We start from the raw sequence: 19,841 nt of genomic DNA, 5'->3' as shown, positions 1-19,841 counted from the left end.
CTGTTCTAATTTGTTGATCCCTTCCGCATAGTAGGAATTGTCCAAGTCTGCAAAATAGCTATTAGTTGCTGCAACCATATCCTCGTTTGAATAAAATCGTAGTCCTGCCAGCCATTTCTTCAAATTGAGGAACAAATAGTAGTCCAAGGGAGCCAAGTCTGGAGAATAGGGGAGGGGGGGGGGGGGGATGGAAATGAGTTGTAATCCTATTTCCATTAATTTTGCAACCACAACTACTGAGGTGTGTGTTGGTGAATTGTCATGATGGAAAAGGACTTCTTTGCAGTTCAATCGCTGGCATTTTTGTTGCAGCTCCGTTTTCAAATGGCCCAATAACGATGAATAATATGCACCTGTAATAGTTTTACCCGTTTCCAGATAGTCGATGAGGATTATCCCTTGTGAATCCCAAGAGAAAGTCATCATAACCTTTCCGGCTGAAGGACTGGTCTTTGCCTTTTTGGTGCAGATTCTCCCTTGGGAACCAATTGTTTTGATTGTTGTTTGGTCTCAGGAGTATAGTAATGTATCCATGTTTCATGCACAGTGACAAAACGACACTTAAAGTCCTGCGGGATCTTCCTGAACAGCTGCAAACCATCCTTGCAACACTTCACACGATTACATTTTTGGCCAAGCGTGAGCAATCGCAGAACCCATCCTGCGGACAGCTTTCTCATGTCCAAATGTTTATGCAAAATATTATTAGAACTGGCGTTCTACAGATCGGAGTGTGGAATGTCAAATCCCTTAATCGGGCAGGTAGGTTAGAAAATTTAAAAAGGGAAATGGATAGGTTAAAGTTAGATACAGTGGAACTTACTGAAGTTCAGTGGCAGGAGGAACAAGACTTATGGTCAGGTGAATACAGTGTTATAAATACAAAATCAAATAGGGGTAATGCAAGAGTACGTTTAATAATCAATAGGAAAACAGGAATGCGGGTAAGCTACTACAAACAGCATAGTGAATGCATTATTATGGCCAAGATAGATACGAAGCCCATTCCTACCACAGTAGTACAAGTTTATATGCCAACTAGCTCTGCAGATGACAAAGAGATTGATGAAATGTATGATGAGATAAAAGAAATTATTCAGATAGTGAAGGGAGACGAATATTTAATAGTCAAGGGTGACTGGAATTCGACGGTAGGAAAAGGGAGAGAAGGAAACATAGTAGGTGAATATAGATTGGGGGGAAGAAATGAAAGAGGAAGCCGCCTGGTAGAATTTTGCACAAAGCATAACTTAATCATAGCTAAAACTTGGATCAAGAATCATAAACAATGTTGTATACTTGGAAGAAGCCTGGAGATACTGACAGGCTTCAGATAGATTATATAATGGTAAGACAGAGACTCAGGAACCAGGTTTTAAATTGTAAGATTTTTCCAGGAGCAGATGTGGACTCTGACCACAGTCTATTGGTTGTAACTGAAGAAAATGCAAAAAGGTGGGAATTTGAGGAGATGGGACCTGGATAAACTGAAAGAACCAGAGGTTGTAGAGAGCTTCAGGGAGAGCATAAGGAAACAATTGACAAGAATGGGGGAAAGAAATACAGTAGAAGAAGAATGGGTAGCTCTGAGAGATGAAATAGTGAAGGTAGCAGAGAATCAAGCAGGTGAAAAGACGATGACTAATAGAAATCCTTGGGTAACAGAAGAGATATTGAATTTAATTGATGAAAGGAGGAAATATAAAAATGCAGTAAATGAAGCAGGCAAAAAGAAATACAAACGTCTCAAAAATGAGATCGACAGGAAGTTCAAAATGGCTAAGCAGGCATGGATAGGGGACAAATGTAAGGATGTAGAGGCTTATCTCATCTGGGGTAAGATAGGTACTGCCTACAGGAAAATTAAAGAGACCTTTGGAGAAAATAGAACCACTTGCATGAATATCAAGAGCTCAGATGGAAACCCAGTTCTAAGCAAAGAAGGGAAAGCAGAAAGGTGGATGGAGTATATAGAGGGTCTATACAAGGGTGATGTTCTCGAGGACAATATTATAGAAATGGAAAAGAATGTAGATGAAAATGAAACAGGAGATATGATACTGCGTGAAGAGTATGACAGAGCACTGAAAGATCTGAGTTGAAACAAGGCCCTGGGAGTATACAACATTCCATTAGAACTACTGGCAGCCTTGGGAGAGCCAGGCCTAACAAAACTCTACCATCTATTGAGCAATATGTATGAGACAGGCGAAATACCCTCAGACTTCAAGAAGAATATAATAATTCCAATCCCAAAGAAAGCAAATGTTGACAGATGTGAAAATTACCGAACTATCAGTTTAATAAGCCACATCTGCAAAATACTAACGCCAATCATTTACAGACGAATCGAAAAACTGATAGAGGCTGACCTCGGGGAAGATCAGTTTGGATTCCGTAGAAATGTTGGAACACGAGAGGCAATAATGACCCTATGACTTATCTCAGAAAATAGATTAAGGAAATGAAAACCAATGTTTCTAGCATTTGTAGACTTGGAGAAAGCCTTTGACAATGTCAAATGGAATACTCTTTTTCAAATTCTGAAGGTGGCAGGGGTAAAATACAGACAGCAAAAGGCTATTTACAATTTGTACAGAAACCAGATGGCAGTTATAACAGTTGAGGGGCATGAAAGGGAAGCAGTGGTTGGGAAGGGAGTGAGACAGGGTTGTAGCCTATCCCCGATGTTATTCAATCTGTATATTGAGCAAGCAGCAAAGGAAACAAAAGAAAAATTCGGAGTAGGAATTAAAATCCATGCGGAAGAAATAAAAACTTTGAGGTTCGCCAATGAGACAGCAAAAGACCTGGAAGAGCAGTTGAATGGAATGGACAGTGTCTTGAAAGGAGGATATACGATGAACAACAACAGAAGCAAAATGAGGGTGATGCTACAGGAATTAGTAGTAAATGAGTTTTGCTATTTGGGGAGCAAAATAACTGATGATGGTCGAAGTAGACAGGATATAAAATGTAGACTAGCAATGGCAAGGAAAGCGTTTCTGAAGAAGAAAATTTTGTTAACATCGAGTATAGATTTAAGTGTCAGGAAGTCATTTCTGAAAGTATTTGTATGGAGTGTAGCCATGTATGGAAGTTAAACGTGGATGATAAATAGTTTAGACAAGAAGATACTGAAGATTAGATAGGTAGATCACATAAGTAATGAGGAGGTATTGAATAGAGCTGGAGAGAAGAGAAATTTGTGGCACAACTTGACTAGGAGAAGGGATCGGTTGGTGGGGCATATTCTGAGGCATCAAGGGACCAATTTAGTATAGGAGGGCAGTGTGGAGGGTAAAAATCGTAGAGAGAGACCAAGAGATGAATACACTGAACAGAGTCAGAAGAATGTAGGTTGCAGTAAGTACTGGGAGATGAAGAAGCTTGCAGAGGATAGAGTAGCAAGGATAGCTGCATCAAACCAGTCTCAGGACTGAAGACCACAACAAGAACATTATATACCCGTTCATTCGAGATGCCCGCAGCACTAGCAATCTTACACACCTTAACTCTTCTGTCATCCATCATAATATCATGGATTTTATCAATGATTTATTGAGTCATAACCTCCAGAGGGCATCGAGAACGTTCAGTATCACTTATGCCGATATGACCACTCTGAAAATTTTGAAACCACTTACAAACTGTTCTAATTGAAGGTGCAGAGTCACCTTAATGTTTATCAAACTTCTCTTTAGTGTCCTGAGGCGTTTCTCTTTCATAAAGTAATGTTTAATCACTACACGAAATTCTTTTTTGTCCATTTTTTGACAATCACTCTACTTCCTTGATTCACACAAATGCCAAACACGAAGAAATAGACCAATATGGCTGAAACTTGAAGTGTGTTCTTTCCAAAGATGCTACTAACCAAACATGACCTCAAAACCCGCCGGTGGTGCCATCTCTTGGACTTGGCACTGACTTTTCAAACTCCCCTCGTACTACACCCCCCTACATATTGCTCACATAGGGGTCATGAGGATAAAATTAGAATAATTACTGCACACATAAAAGCATTCAAACAACCATTCTTCCTGCACTAAATATGTGAATGGAATAGGAAGAAACCCTAATAACTGGTACGATGGGACATACCCTCTGCCATGCACCTCAAGGTTGTTTGGAGATTATAGATGTAGATGTAGATCTTCCCTCCAGGGATTTACATTTGAGTTCTTGAAGCATCTGTGTAACACTTGTGTGATCAATGACTCTACCAGTAACAAATCTAACAACAAGCTTCTGAATTTCTTTGATGTCTTCCGATAATCCAACCCAATGGTGATCCCAAACACTCATGAAGAATGAGTCACAATAATAGATTGCATGAGTGTTCTGCACACAGTCTCCTTTACACATGAAGCAACTTTCCTAAAATCTGCCTAATAAATCTAAGTTGACCTTTCGCCTTCCCTACTGGTGTCGTTAGGCACTCATTCCATTTCATATTGCTTCACAATGTTATGCCTAGATATTTAATCAGCATGACTGTGTCGAGGAGTAAACTACTAACGCTGCATTCAAACATTACACGAGCATTTTTCCTACTTGTCTGCATCAACTTACATTTTTCCTTGTAGTATTCACTCCACTCCATCATTGCCTGACTGATACAGCAACAGCTTTCCATTGTTATACTTAAAATAGAACAGTCTCTGTTGAAAAGTTATTTTTACTTAAAAAGTAATGTGTTTCACTGTGGTCAGGCATCATCAGAATATGTAAAACTGTCAAATGAAGTTTGGTAGCCATTCACCACACACACTAGAAATTTTGCCCAAGTCATCTTGCACCCTCCTACTGTCATTCAACAATAGCACTTTCCCGCACAATACAGGATCATCAGAAAACTGCTGCACCCTGTCTGTCAGATAAAATGTGCAATATAAAAGAATAAGTGCAGTCCTATCACATTCCCCTTAGGCACTCCCGACAACAGCCTCGTCTCAGATGAATACCTGTCATCAAGGATGATGTACTGGGTTCTATTACCTAAGAAGTCTTTGAACCACTCATATTCCTGGGAACCTTGTCCATATGCTTGTACTTTCATTAACAGTCTGAGTGGGGCACCATACCAAATTTTTTCCATAAATCTAGGAATATGGACTCTGTCTGTTGTCGTTCATCTATGGTGCATAGAATATCATGTGAGATAAGAGAAAGTTGAGTTTTGCATGGGTCATTCTTTCTAAATGGAAGTTTTGTGAATGGAAGTTTTTCTGTCACAAGTGAATTTATTATAATTGAACTCAGATTATGTTAAAGAATTCTCCAGTAAAGCAATGTTAATGATGTCGGGCTGTAATTTTGTGGGTCCGTTCTTTTAATCTTCTTATATACAGAAGTCACCCACACTTTTTGCTAGTTGTTTGGGTGACTGGATAGAAGCCTTTGATCTGATTATGATTTTCAGAAACTATTACAATGTGAGCCTGATATGTTAAAATCTTTCCAATAAAGTGAACATAATATTAAAAATTCCTGTATGTCAAGTCATGACTTAGATATGGACTCTTGCCTTTAGAAACCTAAGTTGTCTTCTTCAAAATTCAGAGGGCAGGGCAGGAGAGTGGCACTGCCATGGTACTACTTAGAGGCAGGTCACGTGTGACAGATAGTCAATAATACCACTGTCATGAAAAGGCAAGAGCCTGAGTTTAAGTCCTGGATTGGCACACAGTTTCCAGGAGATTTCATAAAGCTCATGCTTTTGTCTACAAACAGTGTGGATACTTGCATGCAAGGATATGCTCTGGAAGCACATTTTTTTTTTTTTTTTTTTTTTTTTATGACATACTGTTCTATCTGACCTGTATCACTTGTTGGTGTTGCTTTAGAGAAAAGAAGCAAACTGCCTACTGTGGTGAGTAATATGGCTGTGGAAATGCATGATAAAGTGATGGTAATCTCTGGGGTTAAGGCATTACCATATAAGAACATGAAAAAGTGGAAAGGGCTGTTTCAATGTGGTCACAAAAATGTGAAGAGATACCATGTAGCAGACCATCTCTGATGTAGTAACTGAGAACCATCACAGTGGTGGAAGCTCTGGCTTTGTCTGAAAGGCATATTACCGTCCAAAAAATTGTTAGCTTCAGTGTAGGATCAGTTCACAAGAGACTGCATGATGTGCAGCACCGATTAAAGTGTCAATCTGATGGGTTCTCACCTATTAACACCCAATCCAAGCAAACAGCACACAACTTCTTTGACAGAAATATTGAGTGTGTGCAGGGACAAGAAACACAAGTTTTTCAGAGGATTTGACAACAATGGATAACTGTCGCATTTACCAGTATGATCTAGATTTGAAAGGAAGAAGCAAATGGAAACATGCAGATTCCCTTCCATCACAGAAGGCAAACATGTAGTTGCCTTCTGGGAAGATTACGGGGATGGTTTGAAAAGTTCTCGGAATCACCACGAGAGGTAAGCACTAGTGCAACAAGTTGTTCACGTGATATTCATGGGACAGTTGCCTGTAAACACGTGCCACATTAGTGCTCTTGGAAGAGAGCTGTAGTGGTAATGTGGCTCTGTTGTTGTTCCCATGTAGTAGTTTGTGAAGATGGGGGGGGGGGGGGGGGGGGGGGGGAATTTAAATTAAAAAAAATAAAAATTACAAAATCGAGATTCGAGCAGTGATTAAGTGCTTTGTATAGTAAGGTATGAAAAAAAAAAGGACATTCATGCTGATTTCCAGAATACATTGGGGGACTCTGCTTCTTCATATTCAACTGTTGCCAAGTGGACAAATGAATTTAAATTTGGTCAGCAGAGCTTAGATGATCTGCACAGTGGTGGACCAAGATGTGTCATTACCCCAAAAATTACTGCAAAAGTGCACAAAATGGTCATAGGGGATTGCCGATTGGAAGTGCACGAAACTGCTCACGCTTGCCAGATGTCATCTGAAAGGGTACATCACATTTTAACTGAGGAATTAGAAATGAAAAGATTATCTGCAAAATGGGTGCAGCGACTCTTGAAGCTATGTCAAAAATGCATGAGAATGGACATATCACAACAATGTTTGGCTCATTTCAGGAGAAACGAACAAGATTTTTTGCACCGGTTTGTGACCAAAGATAAAACTTGGGTGTACTACTATACCCTAGAGACAAAACAACAGTCAAAGCAGTGGAAACATGCTGATTCTCCACCACCAAAGAAGGCAAAGTCAATTCCTTCAGTGGGAAAGGTCACGGCATGAGTGTTCTGGGATGCGAAGGGTATTCTGTTTGTAGATTATCCCCCCCACTGGGCAAACAATTACTGGAGAATACTATGCTAATCTCACAGACAAATTGTAACAAAAGATACTCGAAAAAAGGCCAGGTTTAGCAAGGAAGAAAGTCATCTTCCATCAAGACAGTGCTCGCTGGCACACACGTGCCATCGCCATGGCAAAATCACACAAACTAAGGTATGAATTGTTCAAACAAATTTCGGGCTTGCAGGCAGTCGTCATTCAATACTTCGCACGATATTTCAACTGGGCACCTGCCAGTCATCTTCAGGTGAGCTGTTGCAGACTGGTGAAAACGTCCTCCATTCCGCAATATATAGCATTCTGTAACTATTCTGCGCATGTGTCGAAAACTTGATAGTTGAACCACACTGCCCGCTGGCAGCGTCCTCGCTGGTGGAGTAGCGGAACTCAGTCACCCTCTGCGTTGCTGTTTGCCACGGCCGTTGACGCACTCTGTCGTGTTCGATTTGAGCAAATCGTGGAGATGATGGGATTCCATGCACTGTTCAGCTGGTAGCCGCTGTCACGGTTTAACAGATTTTCCGCCAGTCGTATTTCTACGGATTCTTTAATAATGGAGTCCCAGAAAGACGTTGCTGTGGACAAAATCATTGTTTTCTCTTACTCCATTGAATGTCCAGTAGAAATACAATGTTCAGCAATAGCGGACTTGCTTAGCTGCAAAAGGCGGGTGTAATGTTGATGTTCAGTGCAGCGTTCTTTCACGGTGTGTGTGGTTTGACCTATGTAAGCCATACCAAATTGGCATGGTATCTTGTAAATTCTGGCCTTTCGTAGTAACAGATTGTCCTTAACTGATCCCACAAGGTCCGCAATCTTTGGTGGTGGGTGAAAAACCAATTTTACCTGAAATTTTCGGAGGGTTCTCTCTATTTTAAATGAAGTGTTGCCAACGAAAGGAACAAAAGCTAAAGATTATTCTGGCACGTTCTCCTCTTTATTCACTTCCTGCTTCTTAGTTTTAATTGTTAGTGCCCTGTTACTCTGCCGGATGGAATACCCATTTTTGCTGAATACTGTCATTAGATGGGCGAGTTCTTGAGGTAAGCTATCCAGATCTGAGACAGTACGAGCTATATGAATAACTGTTCTAAGCAAACTCATGGTTTGCGATGGGTGATGGCAACTCGATGCTTGCAGGTACAAATCAGTATGAGTGGGTTTCTGGTAAACTGAATGCCCTAAGAGACCCATCATTCTTCCTTCGAACCAGGACATCCAAGAAAGGCAAACAACCATCTTTCTCTATTTCCATGGTGAACTGGATGTTGCTATGAATGGAGTTGAGGTGATGTAGAAACTCCATTAATTTATCTACTCCATGAGGCCACACTATGAAAGTGTCACTGACATACCGCCAAACAACTGTTGGCTTCAGGGCAGCTGATTCAAGCGCTCTCTCTTCAAAATCCTCCACAAAAAAGGTTGGCCACCAAAGGAGGCAGGGGGGCTACCCATGGCGACAGCATCAGTCTGTTCAAAATATTCTTGATTAAACATAAAATAAGTTGAGGAAAGAGTGTGCCTGAACAAAGCAGTGATATCAATAGGAAACATGTTGCCAATCAGTGTCAAAGTATCTGCAAGAGGAACTTTTGTAAAAAGTGAGACCACATCAAAACTTACTAGAAGGTCTACATTGCTAAGACGAAATGCCCCCAGTCTATTGATAAAATCAGCTGAGTTTCATATGTGATGTGAGTACTTGCCTACGAAAGGTCTCAGTAAGGAAGCGAGATGTTTAGCTAAATCATATGTAGGGGCTCCAATGTTGCTCACTATTGGACGCAGAGGAAGACCCTCTTTATGAATCTTTGGAAGGCCATACAGTCTTGGAGGTACACAACCATGTGGTCTTAACCTCTTGATGGTCTCTTGCGGTAAGGAGAAGGAATTTAATAGTGCTGAAGTTTTCCGTTGCACATGTCCTGTAGGATCGTAATCAATCCTCCTATAGGTAGAGTCACTTAGCAGACCATACATCTTATCTTTATACACACCACGAGGTAACAAACCAGTTGCATTACCTTTGTCAACTTTCACTACCACTACGTCAGGGTCCTCTCTCAGTTTTCGTAATGCAGCCCTTTCTGCAGAGGTTAAATTACTGCGTTGAGTAGGAGCCTTCAACAGAGCATGGCAAGTTTCCCTTCTTATTTCATCTGCAGCATCCAAAGGAAGACGTCGTACAGCTTCTTCAACACCACTCAAAATACTTATTAATGGCGGTGCTGTATGTGTAGGTGCAAAATTGAGTCCCTTGCTTGATACAGACAGCGTAGCGTCATCCAAATTCTTCTCTGTGAGATTGACAACAGAACGCCGTACCTTTATCCTTTCTGGCGACAGCTTCTGTGGCAACAGTCGATCAAATTTTGATATCTGCTGACAATTAGCATCATTGTGGATCCACTCGAACTTGGCCGAAGTCACTCCATCAACCCAGTCCCATGATACAGGAGAAAGATACCTTGCACCCTTCAGATGTAACTGGTAAAGTTCTGCTGAAATAGCATCTAACCTTCGTCTTGTATAACAGATCCTCTCTTTGACAATAGCATGACTAGGCTTCACAGTAATCTTCCATGCAGCAGCAGTCTTAATGAAATGAGTCACTCTGGCAAATTTTGGTATAATGCCATGGTCCCAACATCTCAATAAACAGGTTAATGAACTTAAAAGCTTAGCTCTTTTACCACGTAGCTGGTGGAAAATCTGTTAAACCGTGACAGCGGCTACCAGATGGACAGTGCATGGAATCCCAGCATCTCCACGATTTGCTCAAATTGAACATGACAGAGTGCGTCAACGGCCGTGGCAAACAGCAACGCAGAGGGCAACTGAGTTCCGCTATTCCACCAGTGAGGCGCTGCAGGTGGGCAGCATGGTTCAACTATTAGTTTTCGATGCATATGCAGAATAGTTACAGTACGCTATATATTACGGAATGGAGGACGTTTTCGCCAGTCTGCGACGGATCACCTGAAGATAACTGGCAGGTGCCCAGTTGAAATATCGTGCAAAGTATTGAACGACGACTGGCTGCAAGCCAGAAATTTGTTTGAACAGTCAATTCGCTGGGAAAATTTTAAAATTCACATAAGGTATGAATTGTTGCCACACCCGCCTAATTCACCTAATATGGCTCTATCAGACTTCTATCTCTTCCCAAAACTGAAAATTTTTCTTTGTGTACGAAGATTCACTTCAAACAAAAAAAACTGATAGCTGGAGTTGAAAACTATTTTGCAGGCCTGGAGGAAACTAATTTTTGAGATGGGATTAAGGCACTGGAACGTCGCTGGACCAAGTGCATTACTCTACAAGGAGACTACATTGAAAAATAAAAAAAGTTTCAGTGATATAAGTACTTTTTTTCTATTCCGTTACGAGAACTTTTCAAACAACCCTCGCATTTCGGAATTGTCAAAGAGTCATCCTCAGTGACTATGTGAGAAAGGGACAGACCATGATAAAAGAGTAATTATGAAAATCTTGTGATGAAGATGCACCCTGAGATCAACCGTAACAGACAGTGACAGATTACAAAAAGTATGTGACACCTGCACGGCAATTCATCCACTCACACTGCTCAATGAACTGTGGCTCTCTGTTCATGCCCAGGCTATGACATCTTACATCTACCTTATTTATCAGATCTAGCACCCAACACGTTCTTCCTCTTTAGAAATCACTGTGTGGACAACATTTTATCAGTGATAATGAGATCATTGCTGTGGTGAAAATTTTCTGTAGCGCCAAACTGAAGATTTCTACAATCATAGCACACAGAATGGCAGGCTGCACATCAGAGAGAGAAATATGCAGACTAGGAGTGATCTTCCATAGGGAAGAACTAACACCATCCAGTACCAACAAAACAAACATTACAAATACTCTATATATACTGTAGTATCACAAATAGTGATGGAAGCACTGATGTCTTTTACCACCCTAGTGACATCAGGTAACTATGTATAAAATTTGTTTCAAAATGTTTGTGTTACAATTTATTTCCAAACATTCACACCGCTACATTACTTCATGTTTCACGCGGAGTTTAGGAGAAAGAGACAATGCAACATCGTACTTATTGTGGGCGTGGTACTTTACAGTGCAGGTCATCACAATGTTTTAGCAATGGCCAGCAGCAGCAGCAGCAGCAGCAAGAAGATAGAAACCCCATGTCAAGAGCTTCAGTATGCTTTATTACTACAATTTTCATGTTACTTAGCCAAGAAATCCAAAGATTGTCTGGCAACTCATATAAATAAATCCATATTGGAAAACAGTTCATGCTTTCTGGCGCGTCATTTCGGGTTGTACTGGGCAACATGATAAGCTCTTACCCAAGATTGTGTGATTTTCATTAAACAATACCACAGGGCTGCAGGAAATTAATGGCTGTAGCCTCTCCTAACAGTCAGCTGTTCATAGCACCAACATAGCCCAGCATATTAGTTATTGTTACAAGCCCACAGCAACTAATCACGCTGATTGTTGCCCTTAAAATGAATGAAAATTATGCTGCCTCTCTTCAGATATCATCTGCTAGTCCCATCTCTCCAAAGACAACCCTCCAATACGGTTGCACCTGTGGTATGGTTATCAGTATCTTTGAGGTGCCACCCACTCCACCATGGCAATGTCCGTTATTCTTGATTGCATGAACTGAATGTAATCAACTATTTGTTATAGTGCTGGTGTTACTCTCTCACAACACAACAGAATGTTGTTGTGAAGAGTTGATATCAGTATGTATGTCAACAACAACAACAACAACAACAACAACATAAGCAATAAGGCCTGCAACATTTTGTTATTTTTAACTGTTACCAGATTACATTAGATGGACAAATCAGACAACTTATACAGAATAAAATCATAAAGAAATTAAATTTACAGCAGAACGTGACAATGTATGGATTTTTTGAGTGAGACTAAGGCTAAAATACAGTAAGAAGGTTCAAATTAATGAAGTTGAGATAGTTATACTGAGATAAAGCCATCTGCACATAATAGACAAGTACAGAGAATTGTAACCAAGAAGTCTTCAGACTGAAGACTAAGAGAACACTAAAGGATGGCGCAAAAATTGTGGTAACATCACATCTTTCTTGACAATGTGACAGTTGAATGATAAGAATAAAATCTCCTGCATCTAAATTGCATAGCATCTTGTGTAAACGCACCTTATCTAAAACTATATCACTCTTCCGGGTTCCAAGTACTGAGGCAATGTATTTCGTCAACTCACTATTCGCTTCCCCTTCAACAGGTGGTGCACTTATCTGAACACCTACACCATCAGCAGAAATATCTGAAACAAAACAGTTTTCAGGGAAAGCTGAAAATATAATGTTCAGTGAGCCACAGAGTGAAGCAGTCATCTGTAATAATTAAATACTCTTATTTAATGAAGTACTAACTGTTCTGCAATAAGAAAACTTTTGTCATTTTTAGACACCACTTATTCAAAAGATGTAATTCATCTGCAATAACAACAAAATATTACCAAATATGGTTATTTATTGCCCATTAGTAGTTCAAACAAAAGCAGTGAGGGGAGGGCTATGCTCTTAATTTACAAATCACATGAACACAGTAACTATTTCGATAGCATATGTAGTAGGTGTTTGCAGCGTATCAGCTTCTTGTGGTAAGCGAGCGAAAGTTAATGTATCAAGGAAATTTATATTTCTGAAACACTAAAACCTGAGACATGTTCGAAGCGAGAAACGGATATCAACTATGTTTAAAATGAAAAACAACCAAGTGTTACAATTAAATGTCTTGTAGGCATGGGAACCATGAGAGAAACAAACTACGATAGGATAAGAAAAGCGGACACAAATTTGCTTAAGGAACAATCTTAGTTTCTTGTGAAGTGATTTAAGAAAACCACAGAAAGCTAGAACCGAAATGGCTTGGCAGGTATTTAAATTACATTCTTCTTAGCCACTGTGTCTCCTTACTCTGGCATAAAGGGGTAACTAGGGTCTATTTGACAAGTGTATTTGCAGAAAGTTGCTCCTGCAAAGTAAAGTAAAAGAAAACAATATTAATTTTCCTGTGGCATATTTATGAAAGGAAGCAGCAAAAAGCAAGGAATACATATTACTGCACCTGAGTGTAAACAAAAATACTGACAGCAAACAGATAACTAAGATTGTTTGCCATACATTTTCTACAACAAGAATTTTCCTTGCAATTGAAGATCTCCAAATACATGTCAAACAGCAAAGAGCTTTTTTTTTTTTTTTTGCTTTTTTTATTTTAGCACTCACTTACAAAACATATAACTTATAGTAGCTTAGGTTGCATTAAGTAACGTTAAATACAGGGAACATTTACAGAGCTGACTCATGGTTGTTGTTGTTGTTGTTGTTGTTGTTCTTCTTCTTCTTCTTCTTCTTCTTCGTGGATAGATCACTTAGGACCATGCATAATCAACATTTGTTGGCCTTCCTTTTCACCCAGTATTCCTTCATATGCAATGAATGGGCTAGTTTTCATTGCACAGACCATGTATGTCGTTTAGTTTTTCTCTCTTCTTTCTCAAAACCGCGTGTGCTTGTGATTTTTCTGATTTCATTTCTGTCATGTAGATTTGGAGACCCTAGTTCTCTCAGGTCTTTTTCCATCTGTTTGTACCAGTTCGGTCTTGTAGTTTTGTTCTTTAAAAATGTATGGTTTTTGTGCATTAACCTATTTGAGTTCATTCTTTCAAAATGCCCCATGAACTGGATTCTTCTCACATGCCTTGTGTCTGTTATTTTGAAGATATTTTTATATATTTCTGCATTGGGTTTTGGATAATGCACACCATCTTTAGTTACTGGTCCTAGGATTTTCCTCATTATTTTACATCCTTTCACTTCTAATTCCTCTTGTACTCTCATTTTTTCATTTATTATTATTATTTTTTTAAGTTCTAGGAGACACCCAAAGTAAAAGCTACATATTTGTTGAAATAAGATATATCCTGGATCAAAAGCACATTTAGCGCAACAGAGAAAGACAGTGGGAGGTGTGTGTAGTTCAAGAGGCAACAAGGAAGAAAGGAAAGGATAGACACAGAGTAATGTAATCCGTGAGAGACAAAGGACTTGTCTAATACTCAAGTCTATTTTTACATGTGCCTATAATCTCTTTATAACAGAATTACATTATAGTTCACCACATGCTAAGCAATGTTAGGTCACATAGTGCAAAAGATGAATGCAAAACACAGGAAAGATTCAGGACATGTCTACCATGTGCAACAGTCAGCTCTTCCCTATCTCTAGAAACATTGTCACTATAAAGACTGCAAATTATTGATTCCAAACGGTGATTCCTGGGAATTGTGAGGCTAGGTACCAGATGAAAGTTTTTGAAAGGGCAAAACATAGCACCAGGTGGAATTGATCATCAGTTCTACCACTTTAATTGACCAGATACCAAACACAACAGATCGAGATTCTTTTGGTGGAAGCCATTTTCGTCAAATGGCTCATTATGGAGATTGCAGTTAGACAGAACTGTTACTTTATAATGACCAAAGTTGCTGTACCATCCTGTAGGAGTATTCACATCCTTCTTGCACAAAATAATCTCAAAGGATGTATTCCATAAATTTTATGCAGGTATGTGCTGAAGAACTAAACACACAAACACAAAGCCAGATGCAGAGGAGAAAATGGTTCAAATTGCTCTAAGCACTATGGGACTTAACATCTGAGGTCATCAGTCCCCTAGACTTAGAACTACTTAAACCTAACTAACCTAAGGACATCACACACATCCATGCCCGAGGCAGGACTCGAACCTGCAGCAGTGCTGTTCTGGACTGAAGCGCCTAGAACTGCTTGGCCACAGCGCCCAGAAGATGCAAAGGAGAATCAACAAGATTTCTGCCCATTACCACAGTGACAGGATTGCATTCTTTTACAGGTTTATGACATGTGATGAAATGTATGCTCCTTAATCTCGTAAACGAAACAAAAATGTATGCACCGTCATTATTGTGGATCTCCATACAAGATCACATTCAAGCAGACTGCGTTGGGCACAGAAATCAATGTGCACAGTATTCTTAAACAAAAGGGACACATTTTCTGCAACAGCTGCCGCACTGACAAGGTTTTGATTAGTTGTCCTACAGTCTTCAATCTGGTACTAACTTTTTCCTACATATGAAAGAAGCCCATACCAGTCTACAGTTTCACTTTGAAAAATATGTGCAGATAGCTACTACTTATTAATTCTAATCACAAAAGACAGTCTCTCTACAACACAAAAATAAATGCCAACACTGAACCCACAATTTTACAAGTGTCTCATTGCCACCGATGAATATGTTGAGAAGTAGCTCAAAAACTGCTGTATGTGCTCTGATATATATTTCCAGGTTATCACATTTCCTCTTTGGTCACGTCTTGGTGCTGATCCAAATACTATGCCCAGCACTCACACAACAAACAAAATGCTGTCTGCATAACCCAATAGTGCCCTCTATTGCAACTGACTAACTCCTATGACACTCACCTTGAATGTGAAACAAGCATATACTTCCATTTGACTTGTTTTTCATTTCTTGTACCACAATGCAATGACTTCAAATCACAAACTTAAGAGAAGATTACCCCACCTGGTCTGGAACCACAACCATAATGTACTCATTTAAATGAAATCACTGCTTCCCTCTGACTGTAAGATTTTATTATTTATTTATTTCACTATCGCAGTTACGTGAGTTGATCATCAGATACCATGTGAGGTGGGACCACCAGCATAAAAAAAGGTGGGGAGTATACTGTTATCAGTAACAAAGCAGTAACAGCGGAATGCGTCAGTCAGGAGAGCTAAATGACTTTGAATGTGGGCTAGTCATGTCCACCTGAGTAACAAATACACCAGGGACATTTCAAACCTTTTGAAACTGCTCAAATCAAAAGATGGTTATGTGATTGTGAAATTGAGATGTGAAGGAACAACCACAGCTAAACCAGACTAAGAAGACCTCAAGTAGAGATGCACAGGAATTGTAGAGCATGCAGAGGAAGGAATCATTCATAAGTTGTAGCTAGCACAATGAGTGTGTGTAGGGAGTTAAAAAGTATGGGATACAACTGTCGAGGCGTTCCTCATGAACTAGTCCGCAGCCTGTGGTGTAGTGGCTAGTGTTGCTGCCTCTGGATCACGGGGTTCCAGGTTCGATTCCCAGGTGGGTTAGGGATTTTCTCTGCCTGGAGACTGGGTGTTTGTGTTGTCCTCGTCATTTCATCATCATCATCATCATCATCTGTGACAGTGGCTAGACTGGACTGTGGAAAAAGTGGGACTTCGTACGGGCGCTGATGACCGCGCAGTTAAGCGCCTCGCAAACCAAAAATCATCATCATCCTCATGAACCACACATTTCAGCATTCATTATCATGCAATGCTCGAAGCAGTGTAAAGAATAGTGCTAATGGGCAGTGGAAGACTGGAAAGGAGTGATTTGGAATCTGATGGTAGGGTTTGCGTTTGGAGAATGCCTGGAGAGCGTTATCTGCAATCATGTGTAGTGCCAACAGGGAAGTGCGGGAGGAGGTGGCACTATGGTATGGGGACATTTTTTGTGGTTAGGATGTGATCCCCTTATTACACCAACATAAACACTAAATGCAGAAGGATATGAACACATTTTAGAGTATTGTGTACGGTAGAGGAACAGTTCGGAGAACATTATTGAGTGTGGTTGGTGGATAATAACATTTCAGAAATGTTACCAGCCAAGAGTTCCAATGTGAACCCAATGGATCACCTTTGTGATGAGCTAGCACAATGACTACACTCCAGAGCTTAGCGTACAACATCATTACCTTCTCTGGTTTTGGCTCTTGAGGAAGGATGGGCTACCAATCCTCCACAGACATTCAAGACACCTCACTGAAAGTGTTCCCAGCGGTGTTCAAACCACCACAAAGGCAAAGCATGGACTAAGTACCTATCAGAACAGATCGTGATGGGAAGGACCTTCCAGGAATTTCAGAAATTTCTAAGGAAATATCAATTACCCCTCAACAGGTGTTAAACAGAGCACAGTAGTACAAGTACTAATAGAGCGGTGCTAAAAGATAAGATTTCTGGCTGCCAAAGAGCAATGTGTAAAGCTTTCAACAACTATACCATAGCAGAATCTTATTGAAAGGTCTCGCAAAACACAAACACACATGTAAATGCTATCAGTGGCACCAAAGTTAGTACTGAGACATAGACACTCATGGATGACACAGGAATTGAACTGAACTGAAACTGCGGGTAGTAAAGCAAAGGCAGAAATGGTAAACTCATGTTTCCCAATGTGAGGAATCTAATAATATCCTACAGCTCCCTATGTATCGCCTCAAATGGGCCTTGAAGGCACAATTAGACATTACAGCATGTACAAAGGTATTTAAGCAATCATTCTTCCCACATGTGAAAAAATGGGAAGAACCCTAGTTATGTGGTACAACAGGATGTTCCATTTACCAAGCATTTCACAGTGGTCAGCAGTGTACAAATTTAGATGGAGGCCCTAGCACTTTCTCCCTACCCCCCCCCCCCCCTCCCTCTTTTCCGCCATGCCTTCATTCATTTTTAATTAGTCTCTTTCAAACTTTCTTCATGTTAGCAACTTCACTTTGTCTATATCAGTACTAATGCCATTTATTTTACACTCAATACAAAAATAATTTAGAAGTTACGTTTATCTTTTTTCTCACTTCTCAACATTTGCTAGCACAAGTGGTGGTGGTGGTGGTGGTGGTGGTGGTGGGGGGGGGGGGGGGGGGGTCATGTCATCATAGGAATGTTGGTAAAATACTAGTCCCTGTTAGTAAAATCATTACCTGTGATCCGATTTTCTTTTGCACCTGGTTTTGCTAGAATTGCTAGCAATAAATTACCACTCTTGTCAACTGCCAGTGGAGGCGATATGTCAGAAACCTTTTTTTGCTCCTGTTGAAAAATAAGAATTTTAATTACTTTAAAAAGCTGTTTGTACACCTAAAATATGTCACACAAAAATTAAGCAATAAAATTAAAGTAAAGTAATAAAGAAACTATCCTGTACGTATGTGAGTGCTTTATAGCTTTTGTCATCTTTAGTTAAATGTTCCCAATTATGTCACCGCATCATGATATACATAAAAAGTGTTGGCTTATAAAACATGATGAAGTCGTAACATACCCAGCAAAATTTTAGTGTAACTGTTCCACGATTATTCCCACTTTCTTTTCTTTAAAATGGACAATCATAAGATTTTAAAAAGTCTAATGCAAGGTCAACACCAAAACACTATACAAAAAAAACTTTTGTCCTAAAAGGAGCACTGTGAAGTTTAGACTGAAGCCCTGTTCTTAGCTTTCAGGAAAACCATACAAGAGTAGCTGCAATGCTCAAGATGCTGTACAGAAGATCTTCTGCGACAATATCCAACTTTCACAATACTTTACCAGTTGTTGATCATTACTGTCAAGATTGCTCAAGGAGAAAACAAGAGGCTACAGAAAAAAGGAGAGGACATGTGAGAAAGGAAATACTGGATGTCTAAAAAAAGCATTCCTCTGCCACAATGAAACATCTAAACTAGAAATAAACCAGTGATATAAGAAAAGAAACATATTGTCTACACTATACACTTTTCCTTGGTTGTTTAGTTCCATAGCCCTAAAGCAGCGTAAGTTTAATGACTTACAGCTATGAGCATTTTGTGTCCAGCTGCTGCGAATGTTAAAAACAGAACAATATTTTCAATATTTTGTTCAATAACACTGTAGACATAATTAGTGAATGTTATGTTCCACAGAACTAACACATAATTTGTAGTGCTCAATACATTCAGTTACCAAGCAGAACACTGAACAGAAGACAGACTTCATGATTCCCCCCCCCCCCCCCCCCCCCCCAGATGGTACAAGCATTATTGTTAAGCATTAAACTGTGCAAGAACACAGCTCATTCAGTTCTGAATATTCAAAAATACCCTGCCTCCTGTCGATATAGTGCAGGGTGAATAATAATAATAATAATAATAATAATAATAATAATAATATTAAAAACAAAGATTCCAAGACTTACCAAGCGGGAAAGTGCCGGTAGATAGGCACAATAAATAAAACACACAAAGACACACACAGAATTTTTAGCTTTCGCAACCGACGGTTGCTTCTTCAGGAAAGAGGGAAGGAGAGGGAAAGACGAAAGGATGTGGGTTTTAAGGGAGAGGGTAAGGAGTTATTCCAATACCGGGAGCGGAAAGACTTCCCTTAAGGGGAAAAAAAGGACAGGTGTAAGGGGAAAAAAAGGACAGGTGTACACTCGCGCGCGCCCACACACACACACACACACACACACACACACACACACACACACACACACACACACACACACACACACACACATATCCATTCGCACATACACAGACACAAGCAGACATTTGTAAAGGCAAAGAGTTCGGGCAGAATCTTGGAATCTTTATTTTTCCCATGTGGAAGTTTCTTTCTATTTTATTTACATAATAATAATAATAATAATAATAATAAT

At 39.8% G+C, this 19,841-nt stretch overlaps 1 protein-coding gene across 1 annotated transcript in view; it reads right to left on the bottom strand.

Annotated features, from left to right (window-relative positions):
- Positions 1-18,234, bottom strand: part of LOC126273093 (S1 RNA-binding domain-containing protein 1) — a 189,316-nt gene extending 171,082 nt beyond the window's left edge. The window contains exon 1 of the mRNA XM_049976518.1: positions 18,145-18,234. The gene's annotated coding sequence lies outside the window, so the exon portion shown is untranslated. The remainder of the gene's footprint in view (positions 1-18,144) is intronic.
- Between the last annotated feature and the right edge of the window lie 1,607 nt (positions 18,235-19,841).

The sequence above is a fragment of the Schistocerca gregaria genome, chromosome 5 (assembly GCF_023897955.1).
Source record: "Schistocerca gregaria isolate iqSchGreg1 chromosome 5, iqSchGreg1.2, whole genome shotgun sequence".
Taxonomy (NCBI): domain Eukaryota; kingdom Metazoa; phylum Arthropoda; class Insecta; order Orthoptera; family Acrididae; genus Schistocerca; species Schistocerca gregaria.
Note: the sequence above shows the minus strand (reverse complement) of the source record. Positions and strands in the feature narration are given on the sequence as shown.